This window comes from Nelumbo lutea, chromosome 4 (genome assembly GCF_056320005.1).
Source record: "Nelumbo lutea isolate HS-2025 chromosome 4, American lotus-T2T, whole genome shotgun sequence".
In the NCBI taxonomy this organism is placed as follows: domain Eukaryota; kingdom Viridiplantae; phylum Streptophyta; class Magnoliopsida; order Proteales; family Nelumbonaceae; genus Nelumbo; species Nelumbo lutea.
Genome location: NC_142687.1, coordinates 23,461,710 through 23,488,185, shown reverse-complemented (window position 1 = coordinate 23,488,185; position 26,476 = coordinate 23,461,710). Strand labels below are relative to the sequence as shown.

The 26,476-nt window shown below is 39.3% G+C and overlaps 1 long non-coding RNA gene and 2 pseudogenes across 2 annotated transcripts; 1 reads left to right on the top strand and 2 right to left on the bottom strand.

The window, feature by feature from the left end:
• Positions 1–253: 253 nt before the first annotated feature.
• On the top strand, positions 254–17,954 carry LOC148854622 (delta-aminolevulinic acid dehydratase, chloroplastic-like; annotated as a pseudogene). The gene is made up of 12 exons (XR_016112431.1): positions 254–594; positions 941–1,052; positions 1,172–1,242; positions 2,517–2,586; positions 2,685–2,768; positions 2,885–2,954; positions 5,214–5,269; positions 5,372–5,494; positions 15,539–15,610; positions 15,723–15,804; positions 15,897–15,974; positions 17,657–17,954. The product of XR_016112431.1 is annotated as a delta-aminolevulinic acid dehydratase, chloroplastic-like (transcript).
• A 17-nt stretch (positions 17,955–17,971) lies between these two features.
• LOC148854621 (basic leucine zipper 43 pseudogene) lies at positions 17,972–18,778 on the bottom strand (annotated as a pseudogene).
• Positions 18,779–25,661: 6,883 nt separating this feature from the next.
• Positions 25,662–26,437, bottom strand: LOC148854620 (uncharacterized). Its single transcript, XR_016112446.1, has 2 exons — positions 26,219–26,437; positions 25,662–26,106 (listed from the first exon to the last, which is right to left on the bottom strand). It is a non-coding gene; the product is annotated as an uncharacterized LOC148854620 (long non-coding RNA).
• Between the last annotated feature and the right edge of the window lie 39 nt (positions 26,438–26,476).

The window sequence follows — 26,476 nt, the reverse complement described above, 5'->3', positions numbered from 1 at the left end:
TCTCTCTTCAAGTAGGTATCTCTCGCCTGTCGCCAGCTAGGAGCCCAATCACTTCCAGCTAGGAGTGGCCGGATTGTGCATCATCAAAAAAAAAAAAAAAAGATATATATATATATATATATATATATATATATATATATAAATATAGTATAATAAATATATATTAAATAAAAAATAAAAATAATAAAATAAAATATATATGGGGGTCCGGGGTTAATAGATTATACCTTACATAGACGTTCATTAGCTTGGTTTTTACACACTGAATCAGAAAGTACTTGCCAGGCGCCATGGCTTGTTCGATATCTTTCTCATCAAGCAATGTTCAAGCAATTAGGTGTTTATTTGGTAAGCAATATGTTGCATTGAGACCATCAACAAATGTGGAGTTTGTCAATGCTGCGCATGCAATCAAGACAGTCTCGACCTCTCTTGGTTATAAGAGCAAGCAATGAACAGGAGACGTCAAAAAGATCTGGATTGAGCATTGAGGAATGTGAAGCTGCTGTTGTAGCTGGAAATGTTCCTGAAGCACCACCACCTGTCCCTCCTAAACCAGCAGCACCGGTTGGGACACCTGTTGTGTCTTCACTTGTAAGTATGACTGGTCTTGATAATTAACTTAACTGCATGCCTGGAGAGAATAAAATAATGAAATTTAGGTAATGATGTTGGTAGTTAACCATGGAAAACAGGCTGGTGAACTTGGTGAATTTTCTACTCAGAACCCCGTTTTAAGTTTTGAATTATCATAACCTTAATGCACCAGTTTAGAAAACGCGGTTTTGGTATTTCTTGGGTTCTGGTCTTTTATAATAAAAAGCTCTGGGTTTTTTGCTATTTTATTTGGGATAAGGAGGTATAGTTACTCTAGGCAATTAGACATATTTCTAATCTCTTTATGGTTTATCTTTTTCTCCCATATGGTGGTTTCTATCAGCAACTTAGTAGGCGTCCTCGTCGTAATCGGAAGTCACCTGCATTGCGATCAGCATTCCAGGAAACAAATATCTCTCCTGCAAATTTCGTATATCCACTTTTCATACATGAAGGTTAGTAGTGGTAGAGGGAACTTTCTGTCTTCTGTTCAATTTATTGTTTTCATTTCTTTCCTGCACTTTTGTTTATTTGGACCTGCATATTTTTTGTTTCTAATCTTACAAGCGTGCAGGCGGAGACACACCAATTGGAGCTATGCCTGGGTGCTATAGGCTTGGAAGGAGACATGGTCTTGTGGAAGAGGTATTTTTACCAAGTAGCACATGGTCTGTTTGCTTTTACCTCCAAACCAAATAAAAGGGAAGAAACGAAAAATTGTTAGCCTGAACCAATAGTTACATGGAAAATTTTGAACAAAACGAAGAAACCTTTGAAATCGTCAGACAGTACAACTATATCTATTGGCCTAAGAGGACTTTTCTCATTGCTTTTCATGCTTTCTCTTTTTGTTTTGGAATAAATAATTATTTTGGTGTATCTATAGGTCTTTTTCATTAGTTGTAATCCAATCAAATACTTCTTTCAGAATAAGGTCCAATGCTATGTTAACTATAAGATAATTCTATGGCTTATCATGTAACTTTTGGCATATGGTATCCGCTTTTTATCATTGTTTAAAGCATATTCTCATTTTTATGAAAAATAAAAAGGTAAGTAAGTAATGCATATTTCTTTTTCCTCTTTTTCATTAGTTGTAATCCAATCAAATACTTCTTTCAGAATAAGGTCCAATGCTATGTTAACTGTGAGATAATCCTATGGCTTATCATGTAACTTTTGGTATATCGGTATCCGCTTTTTATCATCGTTTAACACATATTCTCATTTTTATGAAAATTTAAAAGGTAGGTAAATATTGCTCCTCCACATTGGCATTATGGGTTTTCTTTTTCCTCTTCTGTAAAATTACAAATTATGCTTATCATTACATGGCAAAATGTAGTTTACCATTAGTGGAAATTTTGATTTTACTGCTTTTGTAGTGCTGCACTTATACTACAATTAAGTTCTAGAAAATTGCACAAGTTGTATGGTTTTAATTGCACTATTCCTTTGCACTAGTAGAAATTCTGAATCCTGAGAAAGCAGTTTATCTGTCTAGCAGTTACCATTACCATGGGAAGAACTTGTTACATAAACTACTTATAAAGGTTTATCGGTGGATAATGCTTCCAAATGAACCTGCACAGAAGCATGATCAGAATCCTCTCCCTTTCTAGCTTGGTTTTTCCTTCCTTTCAATACAGTGCTTCTATTTGTTTGGGAAACATGTTTCTTACCAAAGGTGAAGCTGACTAGAAAAAATGCCCTTAACATGCTAGGGCAAGTTCATTGTTGTAACTTGTAAAACCCATAACTAACTGGGGCAAATTCTATATTGTATGGTAATTTTGTTGTTGTAACAGGACCAGATAATTGTCCTATAATTTGTCTCTTCAGTAGTTGTTGTAAGATAAAGTAATCACTTAACAGTCCTTTAACAGGATACGTCTAAGTAATTCTTTTTCCTGTTCCAGGTTTACAAAGCTCAGGATGTTGGTGTTAAATAGTGTTGTGCTTTTCCCCAAAGTTCCTGATGCATTGAAGGTTCCTTTCTCTCTCTCTCTCTCTCTCATCCTCCCAATTTTCAACAGTGTTCTAATGAATAAGGATTAATGTAAAATATTAGCATGCTGTTCTTTCAGTCCCCCACAGGAGATGAAGCATACAATGATAATGGTCTAGTGCCTCAAGCAATATGTCTACTCAAAGACAAGTATCCAGACCTTGTAAGAAAAGATATTTCATGCCCTATGCTCATTTCAGTATGGAAATGTGGTAACCACATAGATGCTTTAATTTCTTTGTTAAGTTATTGATCAAAATCAAAATTTTGTTCATTTAGGTTATATACAGTGATGTTGCTTTGGACCCATATTCTTCTGATGGACATGATGGCATTGTTAGAGAAGATGGTAAGATGGATATCTGAAGGTTTTTATTTTCTTCAAAACTTGACCTTTTACATTCTCTCTCTCTCTCTCTCTCTCTCTATATATATATATATATATATATATATATCAATTTTGATTTGCTAAATTAGATATTCTAGGAATACTTGCCCCCTCTAGAGTTCAAATTTAGGATAATAGAATATCCCTTTCTATAATCTAATATTTTCCATCCTTGTAATATTATAATTTTGATTATGTTCTTACCCTCGTATTTTTGTAACATTTGTTTTTTTAAGTAAAATACTTATTAACAGTTATAATCAAATTTGTTCGATAATTGATTGAATGTAAAGTGTTAATTTTCAAAATTAGTGTTGAGTAATTTCAAATGGAAACTTGATCTCGACTCAGTAAGAACTTTTCTTTTCCCTTCAATCTCCTCATGCTTTTGGTTCCTTCAGTATATTTCAACTATTCGTGGGACATGAGTAGGGTCATTACTTGGTGTAAAATATTGGACTGAAAGCTGTGACAACATGGATTCGAGTTTGAGAGCAGCCACTTCATACAAAAAAATTGCAGAGATTAGGTTTGAATCCAGCCTACCCCTCCCAAGACCCCGTATAACCCAAACCAGCTTAAGGAAATGGCCTTGTTTATGGGACTTGAGCTTAGGCTATATTTGTTACACCAGTATCACATTGACTGATACCATTCTACTAATCAGCACCATTGCCAACTACTGAATTTGTCATGACCAGAGCCTACTTCCTACTTAGGAGGAGAAAAACAAAATCCAAGAAGCATGTTCTGGTTGCTACATTTCATGAGACCATCCAATCCAAAAGGCTTTCTACAGCTTGAATTGACACTGAACGTGTCTGTCATCGCTCATCACAAGGATTGGCATGAGGACTTGCCATCATTTATCACACCATTAGCACCGTTGACCTTAACTCTTATCTATTGCCATCTATCTTCCAGATCCATCATGATGACCAATTTCATTACTTATTGCATCTATTACCCATTTAACACAACTGTTTCAATGCCATATTCTGACCAAAATCTTTTTCTTTGATGGAATTCACAATGACATCATTAACTGTTGCAGTTTCTATCTCTCTATCAGAAAAACATACTGCACCCTCCACCTACATGCACAATGGATAAATAAAAAGGAGAAAAATAAAACCAAATAGTCACAAAAAGAAAAAGAAAAAGAAAAAGCTCTTTGTTCTGTCTTTACATAGTAATTTCCAAGACTAAATCCTCCAAATTTCCCTTCTGTCTGTTTGGTTATCAATCCCTGTTTCTGTTGTATGGTTCTAGTGGCTGGTCTTAATGCTGTCCTACACACTGTAAGTCTGCAGTGCACTTATCATCTTGCCCATTCTTGCAAGTTTACAGTTATTTTTGTCTTCCTATGTACACAACTTGTTTTTTTATCATTTTGGCTGTAAATCATGTTCCATTATACCCCTCCACCATGGCCATGCCTTTTGTTAAATATCATTGCTTTGACTCACATCTCATATTCTCATTTGGCATTCTCCGATACCTGTTCCAGTCTTTCAGCTTGCGCCAGATCATGATCCAGTTCTTGGTCTCCAATGGAATGGGCATGACAGAACCATCTTAATCAACTTTCATTTTGTCACCTAGTGGTGCTATCCTTAGGCTTCCATGTACTGAATTACAAACTATACCATTTATAAGTCGGTTTCACCGTCTTCCCTTTCTTTATTGCTTTATACTTTCAGTTATTTTCATGTTTCTAGTTGCTAGTTAGGTCCTAAAAATTATAACTCCTTATCCTCTCCTTACAGTACTTGTCAACATCTAAGTTATGCCACCATCTTTCCCAAGATGATATCTCCTGCCAATTTTAGTAGGGTTGGCCATTTCAAATTACATTATAAGATTATCATGAAATCATATTTAGAAGATATTTGCATTTTTCCTTTCTAGATTCCTAAACCTTATTATTGGATTTCCATTTCTTTAACTGATACCCCTAGCCATTGCTCTTCAAGTTTGCTAGTACAATGGCATTAAAGTGAAAATTTATTTATTCTTAATGGAGAAATTTAGGTATAATAACAATACCATGTATTTTGGTGGTAATTTGATCCTCCATTTAGTTTGCATAAAATTTATACTATGTTTAGGGGTCAGGTCTAGGCTTCAGAATCTTATAGTAGAGAACCATCTACATTAGTTATAAGAATCACATAAATATGATTACTGATCCAATTCCATTTTCTCAATAATTTCCAGGAGTGATAATGAATGATGAAACAGTTCATCAGTTATGTAAACACGCTGTCTCCCAGGTAATTTACAAAATTTTGTCGTTCCAGTTATATTTGCACTTTTCCCCAGGGTTACTTTCTACTAGTTAATTTTTTATTCTGTTTTCTTGGCTGCGTCAATAGGCTCGAGCAGGATCTTATGTTGTTAGTCCCAGTGACATGATGGATGGCTGTGTGGGAGCAATTAGAGCAAGCTCTGGATGCTAAAGGTTTTCAACATGTCTCAATCATGTCTTATACAGCAAAGTAATTTACTCATACTTCCTGTTATATGATTTGTCTTGTGCTAATTGACACCTACCTAAGAAGTTAAATCATATAGTATCGTATAAAGCTGAATAATCTGACAGGATGGAAGCACATTATTCGAAATATTGTGAGGGCACATGCTATGCACGTGTGCAAGTAAAGGGTAAATATATAAGTTGATGTTATATAATCAAATTTATCTTTTATGACCTGCATCAAAACCAAGGCAAGTATCTTCTTTATAACTGTATAGATGACTATAATCTTTAAAAACATAGTAAGGTAATGTTTCTATATCCACACAAAACTGGCGTTTTGGGTGACCCAGAAACCAGACTTTCCTGTAGTTCAATGTGTGAATTGATTCAGTGTGACTCAGAACCTCGAGGCTGTGTTTAAATTGGGAGTAGAATCAGAAAAGCAGAAGAGACAAGCAATGTTAATGTGCCTTACAACCAGAGAATAATTGAGTTTTTGTTGTATTCTTTGCCATTTTAGTATATTTTATAATTTTAACTAATTAGGTGGATAATAATTCTCCAAATCTTGTTACTGATAAAAAATAACTTCCAAATCTGTCAGATTTTGCACTTGTATCTCATATTTCTACTCCCTTCTTCCCCCATACCAATATTTAGATTTTATACACAGATGGAAAGAATCCATGATGAATCTCAATCAAAGCAACCGGTTATGATTCATGTGAACTGTCTGTGTTTATGCCAAATGAATCTTTTGAGAATATGGTTTTTTTTTTTTAGGGGAAGAAATAACTTTCATTAAAAATAATAGATAAAGATTACAACTGCCACCATCCAAGGGCCAGATGGAGAACCCTTTTACAAAAGCAGTCTCATAAACATGCCCAAAACAACTCTTGCCTATTGACTCCTTGCTTTGCTAAAGCATCAGCCATACCATTTTCTGATCTTCTTGCCCAATTAATCTCCCTTGCTAAGCTTGAGTTTCTCTTAGCTGTTGTCTGAAAATCCGCATGCCCTAGCTTCTGGTTTGCAGCCAGCCTATTACCAGTTTTGAGTCTCCCTCCACTTCTAACTGTTGCAATCCCTATTGCTTTTCCAATTTGAGACCTTGGAGTAAAGAAAAAACTTCTGCCCTTAGGGTGTCTCCCACCCCTACAGGGCCAACACTCTACCCCCTAATCTCTGAAAACACCCCTATACCTGAGGGGCCTGGGTTGCCTAGAAAGCTTCTGTCAAAATTCAGTTTCACTCCAGAGCAAGGCGGCGGGGTTCAACTTTCTTGAACTGAAGGGGAGAAGGATGTGGAACCAGCCATGACACTCCATCCTCTAGTGAAGTCAATAAAGGAAAAGTCTTTAAAAAGCTCCAAAGATTTCAGTCAATGCATGATCTTGGTAGTGATGCCCTCTATAAGTGCTTCCTTGGTTCTTTCCTGCCCTTGGAAAATCCTATTATTTCTCTCCTCCCACACTAACCCTGCCCTTTGGTAACTGGAAGAAGCTAGAATTGAAAAGGTTCCGCACACATGAAGGAGGAGTCCACTTGCAACCAAAGAGAGAGGAGAACCAATCCCAAATACAAGAAGTAAAAGGACAGGAAATAAATAGATGGACCACTGTTTCACCACTCCTCAGGCAAAGGCAACAGACATGTGGGGATAGGCACCAACTTTTCCTTTTTCTTTGAAGTACATTCAAAGTATTGACCTTTTGGAGAACCACTTCTGAGCAGAAAGTCCTAACCTTTGGTGGAATAGGAGTAGCCCACACTTGTTTTGCAGGGAAAGGGGTAGGCACACCATCAGAACTGAGGGCAATCATATATTATCTGCTACACTCACTTCTCTTCTCATGCGGTCCGGATCCACTCCCAACCTTCCAACAAACACTTCCGAGATCCAGCACCCGGTGTCGACCTTATGGTCCTTGACTTGATTTACATTCTCTAATTCAGAGACATGCTTGCCCTCCACCTCCTCTGTTTCTAGTTTACATGGAGGAAGCTCAGAGAAGGATCTGGGAGCAGGGGTCACGAGTAAAGCTAGGGTGGAGGTGGGGGCAGAAGAGGTGGAGGGAAACCATAAGGCTTGGAAGAAGGGAGGGGATGGGGAAAAAAAGGGACAGTCTCCCAGAAGTTGAGGACCATAAGGTCGACACTGGGTGCTGGGTCTTGGAAGTGTTTGTTGGAAGGTTGGGAGTGGATCTGGGTCGCAGGGGAAAATAATCGAGTGTAGCAGACAATAGTGAGGCTTTGGAAATTCCAAAGAAGACCAAAAATTCAAGCAAACCCAACATAGTGCATAACACGAAAGTTTTCTCAAGGCTAAAGGAGTGCCTGGTGGGAGCTGGACCGAAAAGTAAGTATAAAAAGATTTACAAGAGGAGAAGGATTAAACCAAGTTCTTCAAGTCAGGAGAAATCTTGCCCGGTTTCTTCATTCTCATCCAGTGGGGTCAGAATTAAACCTCGGTAGGATGGTTCTAACCAGGAGTGTTCAATCAATCCGGACTTGACAGAGAAAGTTGTGAGGGGTGAGTCTGATTCGAGTGAGGTCTCTCTTGAGGAGGTACCGAAGGATAAGGAGATGAAGAAAGGTGGCGTGGATTTGAGGATTCCAGTCAATAGAGAGTTGGAAGTTGATAAATCTCCGGGCTTGTTCTTTTTAGGGGGGGAGAATGTTGTAAGGAAAGCCTTGAAAGCTTATGAGAGAGAAAGGAGAGTTGAAAGCTTGGGAATGGTCTCTAAAGAGTCAAGGGGAGAATATTGGGGTAAGGAGGAAGGCCAAGAAGAGTTTAGTGAAGTGGAAGATTGACCTGTGGCTTTGCAGGTGCATCGCTTCTTTGTCGCAATTGTGGCAGAAATGATGTGTTTCTCTCTCTTTCTCTGTTTCTGTTGTTTTTGATTGGTTGGTTGTAGTTGTGTGGTCCGGGGGGTGTTATCTTAATACCTGCTCTTAGGTTGTATTCAATTTCTTTTTTATTTTAGTAAAATTTTCCCTTTTACTTATAAAAAAAATCAGACCTGAGTAAGGCATTGAAAAATGAAGAGCATGAGAAAACCCCTAAGGAGGACTCTGACCAAATTCTATTATCTAGGCATGAATGTTCTATAAAGAGAACACCCAATAGAAAGAACAACTCATTTGCGAAGGCCACTTCTGAGTCCCTCAACCCTTTCCTCAGTCCCAAATCCCAAGCACCCTCATTTACTCGAACAAAGGAAATGACCTTCAATTTGTTTAAAGAAAGAGAATACATTACCTGGAAACTGTCCTTAAGAGGAATGTTCCAAACCCGAGTGTCCTCCTAAAACAAAATCTTGTTACCTGAGCAAGCACCATACCTTATCAAAGGTTGAAAAGAAGGTAGGACTCCAACAATTGCTTTCCAGGGATAAAAGTGAGAGGCCTTGGGGTCGAAGTCAACATCCCATCCATTTGCTGCCATACCATGATTGCTTACTACCACCTAATGCCACAAGCTCTCTTGCTCCAAGGGAAATCTCCATAACCACTTTCCTAACGAGGCTAGGTTTCTTAATCTGATATTACCAATTCCAAAGCCCTCATCCTCTTGCCTCTTGGTGACAATTTTCCCCACTTCACTAGATGATCCTTTTTTGAGTCACCTGGTTCCCAAAGAAAGTCCCTCATCAACTTTTCAATTTGACTTGCCATCTTAACAGGAAGTTTGAAAGTGGACAAGAAATATACCAGTAGATTGGCCAAAGTAGACTTGATTAGAATGATTCTATCCCCTAGAGAGATTTAATTTCTCTTCCAGCCTGCTAATTTCTTTGTGAATCTTTCCAAAACTGGGTTCTAGAAACTCTCTAACCTAGGATTTCCCCTAGAGGCAAACCCAAATAAACCATAGAGAATATGGTTTCTAATTTTTCTGTTTTTTTTTTCTTATAATATTTTCCTTGGTGACTTTTAATAAACATAAAGAAGTATATTTATGTGTTTAGAGAGAGCAAGAGTTTTGAAGTTTTGACTTTCTTTTTTTTGAAATTGTTAGAATGTTAGAGTGATGTTCGGCTGATAAGAGTTCTTATTAGCCCATTCTTATGTTTAACTTATCTTGTAACTGGGCTTGTGTTAATGGGCCTAATCCTGTTTAATGATTTAAGTCATCTGGGTGTCCCATCACTAATCAGGGGCATCCCAGTAATTTCTTGTACCTTGTACTATATTCATCTATAAATAAAGGACTGGTCGACTGGATAGTACAGTTCGACATTCTCTTCAGTTCTGTGGTTCTCTTCTCTTCCTTGCTACTTCGAGTATAGCTCTCCAGATTACATGGTATCAGAGCATTAGCTCCTTCCTGGTTTCAGTAGGCGCACTCTTTTCTCTTGCTGTCTTTTCATCTTCTCTCTTCCTTTTCTGGGTTGCTGCAGTGAAGACCTAGGAGTGTAAGAGAGTAAAGCAAGTTCGAACCTAGGGTTTCTCTTGGTTGTAGGACTCAAGGGAAGTAAGACCCAGAAGTAGATGTCCTACTAGATTATCTCCAGCAAATAGTAGCTATTGGGCTACTAAGAGAGGTCTGTATAGGACAGACCTAGTTGAGGACTGATTTCAGCAGTCCTAGCACTAGCCGAAAGGGGGAGAGCTTCCTCTACAGTTGCAGCTTCGTGCTCCAGCAAGACTTGCGCAGAACAAGTGATAAAGACTTAGCCTTCTCTACAGTTGCAGCTTCGTGCCCCAGCAAGACTTGGGCAGAACTGTGGTAACTTCAGTTATAGATTCTCTTCAGGTCGGTTATCGGTCCTGCTTTGTGAACTTCAGTTACTGCACTGCACAGTTACTTCAGGTTGTAGAAGAAGCCCTAACTGAAGTAACTTCAGTTACTAGCACTATGAACTGGTTCAGTTACTTCGACCAGTCCTAAACAGCACTGCACAGTACCCGAACTGTGAACACGTCTACCAGCACTGTGAACACTGTGACCACTTCGGCCAGTCCTAAACAGAACCACCTACAGCACTGTGAACAACTCTTGGACTGAAGTCAGGATGTCCTCACTATTCGGTGAAGTTTCCTCTAGAGATAACAGACCTGTTACAAGGTCCTCAAACCTGGAAAACCCTAATCTGCACAGCTTGCAGATTACAAGTGTGTTGCTAGATGAGTATAACTTCAGAGAGTGGTCTGTCTCAGCAATGCTGTTCATTACCTCTCGTGAGCTCACAGGCTATTTGGATGGAGACAAGAAACAACCAGAAATTGGCAGTCCTGAATACATCGTGTGGCGCAAGGAAAATGCCACAATCATGTCTTGGTTGCTGGCCTCTATGACTCCTAGGGTGGCCAGAACCGTTCATCACTTCCCCACAACTGCTAAAATTTGGGAGAAAGTATCTAAGACATATGGCCAGAAAAAGAACAATGCTAGAATCTACAGGCTGAACCAAGACATTGCAGCCCTAAGGCAAGGAGACATGTCCGTGGCAACCTACTTTGCAACACTGGAAGGCCTCTGGGAAGAGCTTGACCACCATTTGATTTTGGATTGGGAAAATGCTAATGATAAGGGGAGGCATGATAAGCAGATTGAGGAGGGCAGAGCCTTCAAGTTTCTGGCGGGTCTTGACCCTGTATATGAAGGTATAAGGTCACAGATTCTAGGGAGAGATAAATTACCTGAGCTTCACCATGTCTACTACCTGGTGAGGAATGAAGAAGTAAGGAGAAAGGAGATGCAAGTTGACTCCCAGACACAGTCAACAGAACTACCTGGAGAACATTCAGCCTTAGTCTCCACTAAGGGGAATAGATTTTCAGACAAGAAGTCCCTCAAGTGTACACATTGTGGTGGTGAGAAACACACAAAGGAGAAATGTTGGGTCTTGTACCCTCATCTGAAGCCAGCTGCTCTGAGAAAGGACAAAAGGCAACATAAGGGCCACACAACAAGTGGGAATCTTGCCACCAACAACAGTAGTGACAACTCACAGAGTATTCAGACAGTGTCATCTTCCACCGCAAGGCAGGCTGCCAACTCCTCTGGACCAAGTACTTTGGGCTTCACAGCTAGTGAGGTAGAGGTTCTCAGTCGGGCATTAGCCCGTCTGAAGAACAATTCTTTAGCTTCCACCTCTCTTGCCAAATCAGGTACAACCTCTGCATTTAGTGCATCTAGTTCCATTAATTCTACCTCTTGGGTGATTGATTCCGGAGCCACTGACCATATGACACATGTCCTCCTTATTCTCCACATATCATTTGTTGTCTGGCCAGGATAAGATGAGAGTAGCTGATGGGTCCCTCTCCACCATCTCTGGAAAGGGGGTGGTTGACCTAAGCAAGGATCTATCTCTTAAATCAGTCCTACATGTTCCTAGTCTTACCTCAAATTTGTTGTCTGTTTCAAAGCTTACAAAAAACTTGAACTGCAGTATAACTTTCTTTCCTTCTCATTGTGTCTTCTAGGACAGATTGACGAGGAGAACGATTGGGAGTGGTTATGAGTATGGGGGCCTCTACTATTTTGATGAAGATGTCAGCTCAGCCTTGCAAGCTTCTACTACTAGTCCGGAAAGTGTGGAGTCAATAGCTAGGCTGCACTTGTGGCATGCTAGGCTAGGTCATTTGTCCTTTTCTTCCTTAGCAATGTTGTTTCCCGAATTATGTAGGGGCATTCCGAGTCAGAGTTTAATTTGTGATGTGTGTCAAATGTCAAAACAATGTAGATCAATGTATCCAATTTCTAGTAATGAAATTCAAGCCCCTTTTGATTTGGTTCATTTTGATGTTTGGGGTCCTTCACCCATTGTTTCCATTGGTGGCTTCCGTTACTTTATCAGTTTTATTGACCATTATTCTCGGTGCACTTGGATTTATCTGTTGAAAGGACGTGAAGAAGTTCCCTGGATAACTATGATGTTTTGCAAGATGGTTGAAACACAAATTGATAAAAAGATCAAGCAATTCCGTTCAGACAATGCAGCTGAATACTTTGAAAGATCCCTGAACTCATTCATGGAAGATGCAGGCATGTTACATCAATCATCATGTGCTTACACCCCTCAGCAAAATGGGGTTGCTGAGCTCAAGAACAGGCATCTATTGGAGACAGCTCGAGCCCTTCTTTTCCAGCATAATGTGCCCAAGCAATATTGGTCTCAAGCTGTTCTCACTGCATCATACCTGATAAATCGGATGCCATCTAAGGTACTGGGTATGAAGACCCCTTTCTCTGTTTTGTGTTCCACTCTTCCAGAATTTCCTCTTCCCCCGCGGGTTTTTGGTTGTACATGCTTCATACATGTGAAAGATCCAAAGAAGACCAAGTTGGATCCTAAGGCTACAAAGGGAATATTTTTGGGGTACTCTCCTACGCAGAAGGGGTATAAGTGTTATGATCCTGTCTCCAAGAAAAAATATGTCACTAGGGATGTAGTCTTTTTTGAGTCTCAACCCTATTTCCAGTCTTCTCAGAATCTTCTTCAGGGGGAGAGTAGTGGGTTGGAAGAGGATTCTCATTCTCCCTTCTTTTTTGTTCCCATTTCATCACCTTCCACTACTACTAGCTGTAACATTCCGGGTCAACCTAGTGAGACTTCCACTGTGCCAGTTGCTTCTCCAGATTCGGCTAATGCTTCTGAAGGTTCCAGTAAACAAGAGAAAGAGATACTTACATACAGTAGAAGGAAGAAGGCCCCTCAACCTCATGATTGCAACCAGTTGAACTCAGATCAATCTGTCTCTGCAATCCAAGGTAATTCTGATTCACTCAATTCAGATTTGGATCTTCCTATTGCTCTCCGTAAGCTTGTTCGTTCTTGTACCACTCGGCATCCCATAGCCGATTATGTTTCTTACTTACACTTATCCCCTGCCTATCATTCCTTTCTGTCTGCTCTTTCCTCTGTATGTGTCCCTTCCAGGTATTCAGAGGCGGCATCTGATCCAAGGTGGAAAGAAACCATGAATGAGGAGATGAAAGCCCTAATGAAAGCAAGGACATGGGAATTGGTGGACCTGCCAGAAGGGAAAGGCATTGTTGGGTGCAAGTGGGTATTCACAGTAAAGCACAGGGAAGATGGGTCAATTGAGAGGTACAAGGCCAGACTTGTGGCAAAGGGATTTACACAAAAGGAAGGAATTGACTACAAGGAAACCTTTGCCCCAATAGCAAAGCTCAACACAATCAGGATCCTACTGTCACTAGCAGCAAAATTCTCTTGGGAACTTCATTAGCTGGATGTGAAGAATGCCTTCCTAAATGGTGATCTTCATGAAGAGGTATTCATGGAACCCCCACCTGGATATGATGTTGGAAAGAAGGTATGTAAACTAAGGAAAGCATTATATGGTTTGAAGCAATCTCCCCGGGCATGGTTTGAGAGACTTTGTTTGGCCATGAAGAAAGTAGGGTACACTCAGAGCAGTGCAGATCATACATTGTTTACAAGGAGACAGGATGACAAACTTACAGCACTCATTGTGTATGTGGATGATATGGTGATTACTGGAAATGATGTGAAAGAGATGAAGAGGTTGAAGGAGTTCTTAGCTTCAGAATTTGAGATCAAAGACTTGGGAAATCTGAGATACTTTCTTGGAATTGAAGTTGCTAGATCAAGAGAAGGAATCTACATATGTCAAAGAAAGTATGTGCTAGATCTCCTAGAGGAAACAGACATGATGGGGTGCAGGCCAGCAGACACTCCAATAGAACCAAGCCATGGATTACATGAATCAATGGGTGAGGAATACTGTGATAAGGAAAGGTACCAAAAGTTGGTAGGAAAACTGATATACTTATCCCTTACTCGGCCAAACATTGCCTATGCAGTGCATGTTGTCAGTCAATTCATGCACTCACCAAAGACCCCTCATATGAGAGCAGTGGAAAGAATCCTCAAATACTTGAAGACTTGCCCAAGGAAAGGAATTCTATTCAGAAAAAAACAGCAGACTTGAAATTGAAGCCTACACTGATGCTGATTGGGCTGGGTCCGTTGGAGACAGAAAATCAACCTCAGGTTACTGTACATTCTTGGGAGGAAACCTAGTCACATGGCGTAGTAAGAAGCAGAATGTTGTGGCTAGATCAAGTGCAGAAGCAGAATACTGGGCTATGGCGCACGGGGTTGCTGAACTCTTATGGCTCAGGACTCTCCTTAATGAGCTTGGTATCAAAACTGAGGGTCCTCTCAAGCTGTATTGTGATAATAAAGCTGCTATCAACATTGCCAACAATCCTGTGCAGCATGACAGGACAAAACATATTGAAATTGATCGACACTTTGTCAGAGAGAGAATTATTTCAGGAGAACTTTGTGTGCCTTATACTCCATCAGAGATGCAGATTGCAGATGTATTAACTAAAGGGTTGGCATCAACGAAGTTCAGGGACATACTTGGCAAGCTAAACATGATTGATATTCATGCTTAGCTTGAGGGGGAGTGTTAGAATGTTAGAGTGATGTTCGGCTGATAAGAGTTCTTATTAGCCCATTCTTATGTTTAACTTATCTTGTAACTGGGCTTGTGTTAATGGGCCTAATCCTGTTTAATGATTTAAGTCATCTGGGTGTCCCATCACTAATCAGGGGCATCCCAGTAATTTCTTGTACCTTGTACTATATTCATCTATAAATAAAGGACTGGTTGACTGGATAGTACAGTTCGACATTCTCTTCAGTTCTGTGGTTCTCTTCTCTTCCTTGCTACTTCGAGTATAGCTCTCCAGATTATAGAAATAAAGGAAAGAAAATAAAAAAAATGAAGGAAAAAGAATAATACACATGGTTGGTTTTCCAATAAAAAGGGAAATATTGATTTTTGCACCTTAGGCTAACTATTTTCTATGACTCTCATGATGTAGCATACCCCATATTGTTGGGATAAAGCTTAACTGATGATGATCTATAGTTAACATTGTGCATTTTTTTTTCTTTTATATTTTTTATTTTCTATATATATAATTATATATATGTCTCACCTCTGTCTATCTGGCTATATTGAGTCTCACTTTTATACCTGCCCTGTTGGAGCAATTCATCACTATTATCTTTTATTGTGTTGGTCTAATGAGTGTTGTCAACAGGTACACAAGTGCTTTTTATGGTCCATTCAGAGAAGCTTTAGACTTAAACCCTCGTTTTGGAGACAAAAAAATGTATGAACCTCATCAATGTTCATTTTATTGTTCAATTTGGATTTTATTTTATTTTATTTTTTCTGTACGTGATGCTTACTATTGCATGTTAACTTGTCTTTGAAAACTGAAGTTACCAGATGAACCCAGCAAACTACAGAGAAGCTTTGGTTGAGACCCGTGCAGATGAGGATGAGGGAGCTGATATCCTTTTGGTAAATATTTTCTTTTTCTAGGAACTTCAATTGCCAAGATTTCATGAGAGAAGTCGCTATTCATACTAAAAGTAATCTAGCTGGATTCACAGGTGAAACCTGGACTTCCATACTTGGATGTTATACAGCTTCTTCGAGATAACTTCTCACTGCCAATTGCTGCATATCAGGTACTTTAGTTGCTCTTTTTCTTTCCAAAAGCATCTTGTTGTACATGAGGTTCCGAATTTCACCTTTTTCATTCAGGATTGCTGCTAATTGTGGTACTTTTTTTTCTTTACGAAAATGACATGTTCTGTTCATTTTGAAGTATCTAGGTTTTGTATCTTCCGATTACAATATTTTCTAATATTATCAATGGAATTTGATTTACCTTCTTTGAGAAAAAGAGTGTGCTTGTAGTAAGTGGATTTCCATTTTTGTACATTTCTTGGTTCTTTTTGTTGATCAATTGCATTTCTTGATTCTCAGAATTAATCATGGTAAAACATAGAGTTGGATATGTATGCATTGCCTTATTTAGTGTGTGCTTTCATGCATATGAATGAGAATGATGGATATTTCATTTTGGCAATTCTACAGAAGCAATAGTCATGATCCCAAGTTCATGCCTATGTTTCATTGATAAAATATATACTTCAGTCTGGCAGTTTGAGAACACAAGTTTGAGCCTGAGAGCAGCCACCTCATGCAAAAATTCTGGAGGTTAGGTCTATATCCAATCCAATCCTCAAGACCTCAGATAGCCAGGACCAACATTGTGTAATGACCTTTATCCTAAAGTTCGTGGGATGTCCATAAAATCATGACTATGAACAGATCACAGAAATATCCACTCTCTGCATTATAACAAAGAAAAAAAAAACAAAGGAAGCACAGTTTTCAATCTCCCTTGGGCCATTTTCTGTCTCTATATACAAACAAGTATCTAAATCAAATTTCATGGGAAAATAACAAGGGTTTCCTGGAATCATATTAGCAAACGGAGATTTCCTGGAATCTTGTTAAAGCATTAGCATCAAGATACAACATCTTAAAATAAATATGATATCGTATTAGCAACAACCAAAACACAGGCTATGCCAGATACAGTCCAAAATTAAGGAAAAAAGTAATGCTGAGATGAACTGGATCAGAGGCAGCTGTTACTGCTTTGATAAAATGCTGAGAGCAGTACTTTTGGTGGGATCTGCACTTTCATTGTAATTATGTAAGTAAAGAAACCACTGATTCGTGCGCCCCATATGCACTGGCTCCATACTCATTTTCAAAGGAGTTAAATAAAATGGAAAAGAAAAATAAAAGAGAGGAAAATTGGAAAGAAAGAAAGCCCTGGTTCATTCTTGGCCTACATGTAGCAAATGTTTAGAGAACTGTATTATTTTGAACAACAGTAAAAGCACAGTGTACCCTTGACTCCTCTGAAGTTGAAGAAACAGTGCAAGCCAAGCTGAATTAAGACAAGGCAAGCATTGATGCTGTCATAAAAAGCCAGGAGCAGTACTTGCTTTTAGTAGATGAATTTTCAAATGTTTTTTCTTACCATGGCAGTTGTATTTTCTACCACAAACCACCACTATCACCACCTTCATCACCGTTAATTACTGTTACTGTGTTCAATCTTGGACAGGCCATTGGACCTCATCTTCAAGGTTACTAGATCATGTCCCCATTAGGGGGCGCCCATTCTAAATGTCATGCATCCCTTGTTCTGCTTTAGTACACCTAATGGAATTATTACTTCTTTTTCTCCTGTCTAATGAATAATCGGTTCCTTTCCTAGCACTGCTTTCAATGATATCTTAACTCCTTTCCTCCATTAAATTCAGTCTGTTTTCCTTTTCTGATCCAGGCTTCAGGTGAGCATTCAATGATCAAGGCGGGTGGAGCTCTAAAAATGATAGATGAAGAAAAAGTCATGATGGAGTCCTTGATGTGTCTCCGACGAGCTGGTTCTGATGTCATCCTTACATACTTCGCTCTACAAGCTGCTAGATGTTTATGTGGCGAGAAGAAGTGAGAAGAGATTGAGGAGTGTAATCATAATGAATCTGGAGTACAACCAGAGTTATCTGTATCTAATATATTTAAATGTGACATGATAATTAATCTTAGATGGGAATAAGATGCTTAAAGCTGTTACTGCACAATGTTTCATTCTCATATCACTCAAATGAAGGTAAGTGATGAGGAGAATCAAGTGATGAAGGAAGAAAAGGTGAAAGTAAAATGAAGGAAGAAAAGGAGAATCAAGTGATGAGGAGAGAAAGAAAAGCAATGGCATAGTCTTTATATCAATGAAGCAAATCCATGGAACTGGTAATGGACTGGTTTGAGGATTCTGCTCTGAGATTGGCTCTGTTGCAGGGAACCTCTTCTGGATCCCTCAAAGCAGTAGAAGGATTATCAAGTTGCAGGTCACGAAGCATTTATTGCAGTTCGGAAGCTTCTTCTCTGAGCCGGGCCATTCTCTTGGAGGACCTGGTCATGGCACTCTGAGATATGGTTCAACTTGTCTATGAGCTGGCGGTTCTCAGTTCTAAGCCGGATGACCTGTGACCACAACTCATCCAGGTGCTTCTGCTTCCGCATCCGTGACCTGTGAGCAGATTCCCTATTAGATATCATTCTCCTCTGCTTCCTCTCATCAATGATTCTCAACTGTTGTTCATCTGCTTCATCCGTGGTTGAATTACTGCTGAGACATGAAGACTGAGGATTGAAGTCATGCACTGGAGGGGGGATCTGAGGACTAGGAAGAGGCCTTAGGAGTCTGCTGAGATGGTATAAGGGGATGTTGCTCTGCATCGTGCTAAAATTAAAGTGAGCTGTGTAGGGGCTTGGCTCTGCAGGTGCCAGGTACCTTAGTCCAGGGACCTCACCTGGCTGCATGACCTAAACTCTAGGGTGAAGTTTGGGGGTTGTTTTGTTTCTTCTTGGGCTTGAGCTTGGGGAAGGAGAAAGGAAGCTTTGCCGAGAGAATTAATTGCAGGGTGTTGGAGAAGAAGGGGGAGGGATGCACGAGGAGTGGAGGTGTTTATAGAAGGAGAAAAGTTAGATGAGTGGCCCACATTAGGCAACTAGATAAACAGTACCAAGAGTTTCTTAAAGAGCAGACAACAGACATCCATAGGTATGCCATGCACTTGATGTTGATCATGGTATGACATGTATGCGTGTGGTTGCATGATTGCATCTTTGTGTGTGAGTGGGAATAACACTGGCTTTATGTGAGACATTATGGGCCGGGGTCAATGGTCGAATGCATGCATGAACCTTAATCTTTCATGCATGCATGTGCTTCTAATGGGGAATGTGGGTTAGGGGTACTAGTCAAGATCACATAGTAATGCTTAATTATGTAAGATGAGAGAAGTTGATGCTATGGGATGTATAATTAATTAAAGAAATGGGGAATGTTTTGGAAAAGGAAAGGTGAGCAGAATAATATGTGGATGAAGGCAATCTTAAAAGAGTTTTTAATAGATTTCTTCTAGCTGTAGTGAGCTGAGACAATCACTGCCTCTGTAATCTTAAAACATTCTTAGTGCCCGTTTGGGAGGGCTTTCAGGCAGCGGCTTCTGGCATTGCAAGGTAGGCTAGTCTTATGCTGTAAGCTGTGAAACTGTGTTCGGTGAAAAGCCTGAAAAGCCACAAATACATATATTTGAGCCAAAATCACTTTCTGGCGAAGCTATTTTTGGTAGCTTTTCTGAAGTGGTTCGGTCAATGCAACTCAAATCGACACTGGAGTCCTCTCAAATTGGCTCTTTGTACCTGTTTGGTAGGGATGAAGCGCAGTGGCTTCTGACTTTTTGAGGTGAGCTCTACACGGACAAATTAAGTTTTTCTTGATGAAAAATCCAGAGAGACCACCAAATTGGCTGTTGGTCTGTCAATTTTTTGGAAGCCTCTTTAGATAACCTATCTGAAACACCTCAAACAGCTGAATGTTCAGCTTAGCCCTTCCAAACGCTCCCAGGAATGGTTGACTGGGCAACCTCAATTCCCTCACTTAGCAAAGAGCCAAAGAAAGTTAATGAAAATGTTAATTATGACTGGACGACCACTGCAAATAGGACCATGATGACATCACAAGAAAATGACCAAGGGACTCCCTAAAATGCCTAAAAGGTCCCTGGATATATTATACACTATTACCCCTCAATTGGATGTTGAGAAAACGACACAACTTCAACTTTGCCCAAAGCAGACCCCGAATCATTCCACCATATAAAATCCACCCTCAAGTTCTTTCAACAGATTTTAGGACATGTTAACACTGTAAAATCTGATGTGATGTTTAGCAAAAACATGCATAAAACCTTAAAGTGAAAATTATAATTACAGTTTAAAATATCTAGGAACCTGGCTGGCAAATGGTGTAAATCACAACGAACATCAGTTGTTAGATAGCTTCTCCCAAAGTATAGAGCACTGGCAAGCAAAAACCTTGTCCCAACTCCCAAGCAAGTCGTACAACACTCATTAAAGCAATTACCCAGATTATACCAGTGTACACCCTGCAAACAAATCCTCTCTCCTCAGCCTTATATAGAACCATGGCCCTGCAAACAAATCCTCTCTCCTCAGCCTTATATAGAACCATGGATAGAATGCAAAAAAGCTTCTGGTGGGCTAGTAGTTCAAGTATAGCAAGAAACTGCAATTTGAAATGGACAACAATATGCTCTCCAAAATCCTTGGGAGGTTTGGGAATAAGAAAATTCTCTTTGATGAACAAATCTTTAATGCTAAAATTAGTCTAGAGACTCTTAAACTCAAGGAGCAACTTTTGGTCCTAGCAATTGGAAACAAAATATTTCAAGGAAAAATGTTTCTTTGAGTTAAAGGCAAAATCCCCAGACTCCCTTTGGTGGAAATGTATTATCAAATTAAAAAATGAATTAAAAAATCATTTTTTTTGGAAGATTGGAGATGGCAAATCTGTCTCAACATTTATGTTCCCATGGATGCCTCAACTTGGGAGCAACATCCCGGCCAAAAGAAGTCTTGAACTCCTCCACATGAAAGTATGTGAGTTAATCATAGATTATCAAACCTGGAATGCTGACCTCCTCAACAGCCTGTTTGAAGAAAGAAGTACTGAAGCAATACTAAGTATTCCTCTAATGAACATGCAACAACCTGATAGACTTCTTTGGAAGAATACAAGCAATGAAGAATTTACAGTAAACTCAGCTTATCACTCACACTTCGAAACTCCACCTCAAACACCAATAAGCTCTCTAAGCTAGCCTAGAATTTAGAAAAGCCCATGCTCCCATAGATGCCAAATCTTCATGTCGATGGTTCTCCATAGAGCTATTCAAACTAAGACAAAAATATGGAGTTGTAGGAGAAAAGAAGAAGTTGGGTGCACTTTCTGTAAAAAATCTCCAAATACTCAAGAGCACCTTTTCCCGCAGTGCCCTCTCTCTAGGGTAGTCTAGGTTCATGCTCAGGTTGGTTTGGTTCCAAAAATCTTTTTGAATTCTAGCCAAGAGAACCTAATCCAGTGGTGGTGGCAGCACAATTCCCATTTGGAAAATAAAGTGATAAAGTATAATTATATTGCAAAGATATGTGCCATCTTAAGAAGCATATGGGATGCAAGAAATTATCAAATATTTAACAAAGTGAACCCAAACCCCCTCCAAATACTAAGAAAGGCTAAAAACTATTACAGTTACAAAGAATCAGGGCATAAACTCCTCAATCAAAACGGGATTTACAATAAGTTTTCTCCTCAGACTTTCCGATCATTCTTGTTGATGGCTCATGGAATCTATTCACACAAACTGCATCTACTGGTATATATATGTTCACTCACAGGTGTCATCTTATCCTTGTAGAAGGAGAACCATGCTTGGCAAGATCCCCCCAACAACAGCTGAGCTCTGGGCCATGATTAGAGGACTAAGAAAGTTTTTTGTATGGGTGTAAAAACAAGTTTTTTGTTTTCAAATGCTAAAGCAGTGTTAATGAAGCTCAAAGGGACAAACAAGAAGATACTGTGGGACTAGGAAGCACTTTATGATCATATTTTGGAACTTCTATCTTTTTTTGAAAATATTAAAATCATGTATGTAAGAAGGGATGTCATTTTGCCAGCCCATGAACTGGCAAGGAGAGTTCGGCATATGAACTATTTTATAAATAGTTACGCCAGCTCGGTAAACCTCACTCATCTTTTTGTGAAACCATGTAAAGGGATCCAAATGTTCCCTTAACTTCCCCTTTAATGAATTCTAGTTTTATCTTTGCAGAAAAAAAAATTGTTATCCTAAGGTTCAACTTCAACCATGGTTTTCAAAACTGAATTGAATCGGATGGTTGGACTAGAAAGATTGGGAACCGGTCACCTGAATGGTTCGGTTTTACCCCAGAACCATTATTTTGGCAAAAAATCATTGATTTGGTCAGCAAGTCGCTGACTCGGGCGGTTGAACCGTTTGAACCATCTAGTGGTTTTTGACCTTTTTTTATTTTTTAATTTTTTAAATTTTTGTCAGAATGGGCCGTCTGTTTGATTCAAACAGTCGGACCATCCGACCTAGGAACCGGACCCCTAAACTGTTCATTGTCCGATTCAGTTTTAAAAACCTTGACTTCAACAATCAATAATCAGGGGTTAGATGACCTCATGTTTATAGAGGCAGCAAATTGCAAGACAAATCTTCTAATTTTATATGGCTTAGGGGCCAATAGTTTAAGTTTCTAGCTGTTTTATTTGTGTTTCTTTTCCATTAGTTTTGATTCTCCACCCAGAAGCCTCTCTCGGGTTTTGAAAAGTAATTAGTTAGGAGCGAGAAAGCTGATATGTTTTCACGTTCAAAGGAAAACTCTGAGAACTTTTCCAGATTGACATGTTGGGTAGAAACGTCTCCAAGATGATAGACCATCTGTAAAGCTGGTCTTTGGTGCTTGGTCCCGTTTATTGATTCCCATCCAGATCTGCGGCTCATGCTGTAAGATAGGCTGCATGAGTATAACCAATCATGAATGGACATGCCAACTTGTGATTGGTCATTAGCTTTGATGTACATGGTGGGATGAGCAGCAGATCCTGAGTGGCCGTTTGGGAGAAGCCACTAAAAAATGCATAAACAAAATGCCCCTCTTTTTTACTGTAAGACGGTAAATTTGGGCCTTCTGGGTTTCTTATCAAGCATTACTTATATGCTACCTATGTGGGCTTCACCATACGAAACCAAATTAAAAGCTGCCGTAGGAAAGCCCTCCCAAACAAGCTCAGCCATCTAAGCGGCTCTCAAGACGAGCTTCTTCAAAACATCTGTAACTAATAGTTTAGGAGATTATATTATCTTTTCATGGGTGGAGGAGGGAGATAAGCTCTCTTCTGATTATTTGGGTCTCTCACTAACACTTTTTTTTTTTTTTTCCCCAGGTGAATTGAGGGGAATAAAGTGTCTAAGACTCAGAATATGGATCAAAAGTAGATTATTTTAAAGTGAGGGTCCAATGGATCACAGTATGTTCCTGCATCGTGAAACATATTAATCCACTTATTCATCAAGGTTTCGTGCATATTAGTTATAAGCTTATTGGGATTGAAAACTAAGTTTTGATTAAACTCTGATATTATATAAAAACCGTGATGGGTTTGGACATTATGAGAGGATGACATGTGTTTATAAGCATGTGTGCATTTCTCATTTGTGCGGGAATGATAAATGGGCGTTTAACATGAACGTCGTTAGCCGTTCCTCATTCAAAGTATTTTTGTGAAAAACCACCTATCTCCATTCTCCACCTAAACCTTTCGTTTTGCTATCCTCTCCAACCGGCGAAGGCAAGTGATATCACCAGCCAAGGTAAGGCGACCGGCTACAAAGGTTTAGTGTTTCTCTCCCTGCGGTGGTTCATCTGCAACTGAAACCTTAAAAGGCAAAGGCATCACCGGCGAAGGCAAGCTTCTTCCGACGATCAACAACATAGGTTTAGTGCTTTTCTCTCTAAGGTGATTCATCTGCAACTGAAACCCCAAAAGGCAAAAGGCATCAACGGCTTCATCTGCAACTTTGTGCTTCTACGGTTTCATCTGCAATGGCTTTCATCTGCGGTTGTTTTAAGGCATCAACGGCTTGTGAAATACATAGACTCCAAAAACTACCAAGTTCCACAAGGCAAAGCTGCAGTTGAGCTTGTTTCGGGAGCTTCAGCTGGGATACAAACAGCAACAGAGCTCAATAAGGGTACGACCTATAACTTGGAATTTGTACTTTGAGATGCAAACGACTCTTGTGTGGGAGATTTCATTGTGAGGGCATAGGCAGGATCTACGTCAATGAACTTCATGATGCAGACCAACGGAACCGGCTTGGCCCAAAGCTTCCTCATGACTTTCAAGGCAGATTCAGCTCTAACAAACATCAGCTTCGTTAGCCTAACCACGAGTCAGACAAGAGATTTTGTGTTTTGTGGTCCTGTGATCGACAACGTGGTACTCCCTGCTTCATTTGGGCTCATACCACAAATGCAGAGTTGGGTGCTGTTTTTATGCTTGGTTTTCCTCATAGATGTTTGAGAAGTAGAGCCAAATCTGAATCTGTTTTACCACTTATTATTATATATTACTGTTATTTTTTTTTACAAGTTGTTCCTTGTAAGTTGTAACTTAATAATTTGATTTTGAGAACTTGGGTAAAGCATAGCTGGCCTGATTCCTTCGCCTGTAGAGATTGATTGGATCTCATAGGTCCAAAACCTTTTGATAAATTGCACTCCTTCAAAGGTTCTGATGGATTGATTGAAAGAGAATGATTGGTTTAGCAGTTGGCTGATGGACATTATCCAATAGGTCTGGGTTTTGGACAAAACAAGTGTCTGGATAATGCGTTAATGTGGATCAACAAGATCCCTATTGATGGAGTGGAATGGCAGGGTATTAAATATAAATGAGTAGTTCTATACATTGAGACCCTGTTTGGGTACCAGTAAGGAAAATCGTAATGTTCTACAGTTTCAAACAAATCTAAAATCTGAATTAATTTCATCGCACGGTTCTGCTACCAATCATTAGAGGATCCATCTTCGATAGTGAATCCATAGTATAGGAATAAAAATCATTTCGTTTCATGTAGCGCCTTGACTCTAAACAACGTTTGCTTTGAATTACTGAAAATATGGAGACACTCTAAACAACGTGTGCTGAAAGCCTGAAACAGGGTGATTATCTTCCGTTTCAGAATTTTAGGGACCATGAAATTTATTAGAGAAAAAAATGAGGGGAAAAGAGAACGATGATTCAATTATCTGCTCTCTCATTAAGTCATGATTCATGAGCGCACTACCCTATTTATTACTCATTAGTTAGATACTTCAGACAAGTTCTAGAATTTCAGTCCATCATAGTGCAAATTTTCCATTTTCTTGTCATATGAATTATGAACCCATATCCTCTCTGCACTTGCTCACCCCTTCCATCAACTTGCTTTTGCTTCGCTTTATCGTGTAGCTCATTGATATCTGCACACACGACCAAATCGGACCATCTCAGAGACAGATTTTCAGTATGTTGCTACATGGACATCCACCTCTTAGAATTTATGATCTTATTGCATCTGTCAATTACTTTCATGATCAGGGGTATAAAAATTTGCATCAATATCGAAATGATCGAGTAACAATGAATATGATGGCATTGGAGCTCGTCCTTTGTCATTATACTATTATAGCACCCAGAATTCAGATCGTTGTTCACAATACTTGATTGGCTTTATCTTTCCCAAAGGAAGTCGGTAACATGCTTGACATATGGCTGTCAACCAGAGCCAAAGTTCTTATTTGGCACACCGTAACACATTGGCTGATGATGGCAAATTAAGCAATAAGCACCAAGCAATAATAAAACCATAAATAAATTAAGCAATTCAACAAACTCATAAATGATTTTACATAAGAGAAGAAAAAATAATTAACCCAGAAATGATTTTACATAAGAGAAAAAAATTAACCCAGAAATGCTTTTATTATTGTTCTGTTCTAAAACATATCAAAGTAAAATGTAGCCGTTGCAGATGAAGCCGTAGAAGCACAAAGTTGCAGATGAAGCCGTTGATGCCTTTTGCCTTTTGGGATTTTAGTTGCAGATGAACCATCACAGGGAGAAAAGCACTAAACCTCTGTCACCGGTCGCCGAAAGAAACTTGCCTTCGCCGGTGATACCTTTGTCTTTTGGGGCTTTAGTTGCAGATGAACCACCACATGGAGAAAAACACTAAACCTTTGTCATCGGTCTCCAGAAGAAGTTTGTCTGGTGATGCCTTTTGTCTTTGCCTGTTGTTGAAGAGAATAACAAAACGAAAGGTTTGTGTGAAAAATGGAGAGACGTGAGAAAAAGAGAATGAAAGGTTTTCCACAAAATTACTTTGAATGAGAAATGACTAACAGTATTCATGTTAAACGCCTATTTATCACCCCCACACGAATGAAGAATACACACACGCTTGTGGATGTATGTCATCCTCTAATGTTTGAACGATATTCAAACCCATCACGCTCCGAACCCATAAAAAACCATTCAACCTAAAATCTTAAGCGGTTAAAAGAATTATTTGATAAATTTTTATTCTCTAACATTAGCCCATCTGATCGGACACTAGAACTTTGGAGTAAAAGGGTTTCACTGCCAACTTCATTTTAAACA